The following is a 2,309-nucleotide window of genomic DNA, read 5'->3' as shown; positions in this document are numbered from 1 at the left end:
TGTAGTAGAGCCTGAAGTCAGATAGGTTGATTCCTCCAGTTCCATTCTTCTTTCTCAAGATTGCTTTGGCTATTCGAGGTTTTTTGTATTTCCATACAAATTGTGAAATTATTTGTTCTAACTCTGTGAAAAATACCGTTGGTAGCTTGATAGGGATTGCGTTGAATCTATAGATTGCTTTGGGTAGTATACTCATTTTCACTATATTGATTCTTCCAATCCATGAACATGGTATATTTCTCCATCTATTTATGTCATCTTTGATTTCTTTCATCAGTGTTTTATAGTTTTCTATATATAGGTCTTTATTTTCTTTAGGTAGATATATTCCTAAGTATTTTATTCTTTTCATTGCAATGGTGAATGGAATTGTTTCCTTAATTTCTCTTTCTATTTTCTCATTATTAGTGTATAGGAATGCAAGGGATTTCTCTGTGTTGATTTTATATCCTGCAACTTTACTATATTCATTGATTAGCTCTAGTAATTTTCTGGTGGAGTTTTTAGGGTTTTCTTTGTAGAGGATAATGTCATCTGCAAACAGTGAGAGTTTTACTTCTTCTTTCCCAGTCTGGATTCCTTTTATTTCTTTTTCTGCTCTGATTGCTGTGGCCAAAACTTCCAAAACTACGTTGAATAGTAGTGGTGAGAGTGGGCACCCTTGTTTTTTCCTGACTTTAGGGGAAATGCTTTCAATTTTTCACCATTGAGGATAATGTTTGCTGTGGGTTTGTCATATATAGCTTTTATTATGTTGAGGTATGTTCCTTCTATTCCTGCTTTCTGGAGAGTTTTTATCATAAATGGATGTTGAATTTTATCAAAGGCTTTCTCTGCATCTATTGAGATAATCATATGGGTTTTATTTTTCAATATGTTAATGTGGTGTATTACACTAATTGATTTGCAGATATGGAAGAATTTGATTTGCGAATATTGAAGAATCCTTGCATCCCTGGGATAAAGCCCACTTAGTCATGGTGTATGATCTTTTTAATGTGTTGTTGGATTCTGATTGCTAGAATTTTATTAAGGATTTTTGCATCTATGTTCGTCAGTGATATTGGCCTGTAGTTTTCTTTTTTTGTGGCATCGTCTGACAAGGGTTTTAAAGTAGTCATCTTAAAAATGTTTCAACAAGCAGCTACATATTTTTGGAAACATGAAAAATAGAAAATCTAACCAAAGAAATAAAAATTCAAAAAATAAGCAAATGAAGATTAAAGAACTGAAAAATACAATAATCAGAATGAAAAACTTGCTGTATAAGCTCAATAGTAAGGTGGACACAACAGAAGGTAGATTCAGAGATATGAAGACAAATCAGTAGAAATCACCATATGTGAGAAACCACAACTACAAAATAGAAGTTTAAAAAAGACAGCATCTCAAGGACTTGTAGGACAATAACAAAAGAGTTAACACACATGCCATCAGAAACACAGAAAGAGAGGCGAGAAAGAGTAGCACTGAAAAAGTACTTGAAAAAATAGTGTCTGAAACTTCTCAAATTTGGGAAAAGATATAAATCTTGGAGTGCAAAGTCAAGTGGGCCTTAGGAAGCATCACTAGGAACAAAGCTAGTGGAGGTGATGGAATTCCAGCTGACCAGGCTCCTTTGTCCATGGGGATTCTCCAGGCAATAATACTAGAGTGGGTTGCCATCCACTCCAGGAGATCTTCCCAACCCAGGGATCAAACCCAGGTCTCCTGCATTGCAGGCAGATTCTTTACCAAGTGAGGCACAAGGGAAGCCCAAGAATACTGGAGTGGATAGCCTATCCCTTTCTCCAGGGGATCTTCCCGACCCAAGAATCAAACTGGTGTCTCCTGCGTTGCAAGCAGATTCTTTACCAACTGAGCTATGAGGGAAGCTGCAAGAACTATGGCCCAATTAGAGTATTTTCCTAGCCTCTGGCAGTTAACAGTCCAAGGGCCTCTTTGGCTGGTTCTTCTCTGTTGCTGCACACATTAGGCACTTAAAGGGCCACCCTCTATGGAGTCTTTCTCTATTTCTCTGTTGCTGGTGCTGGTGTGTGGGAAAAGAGAGTCTACAGTGATGGCTCCACCCACTGTGTGTGACTCAGGAGTATTGCCTTGCCTCCACAGCTGCTCAGCTTTCCTCCACAGGCATTTCAAACTGCGATCTCCTGACTCACATCCGCTTTGGCCGTTTACCCATAGTCAACAGCAGACTTCACCCTGGGACTGCTCTCCAATCCCTGCACTTGAGCTTCCAGCCACTGTGGTTTTTAGGAACTGTCTCCCTGTCCAGGGTATGTAGGGCTACAGCAAGAATTGCTGACCCC

Source organism: Bison bison, unplaced genomic scaffold, assembly GCF_000754665.1.
Source record: "Bison bison bison isolate TAMUID 2011002044 unplaced genomic scaffold, Bison_UMD1.0 scf7180017864057, whole genome shotgun sequence".
NCBI lineage: Eukaryota > Metazoa > Chordata > Mammalia > Artiodactyla > Bovidae > Bison > Bison bison.
Note: the sequence above shows the minus strand (reverse complement) of the source record.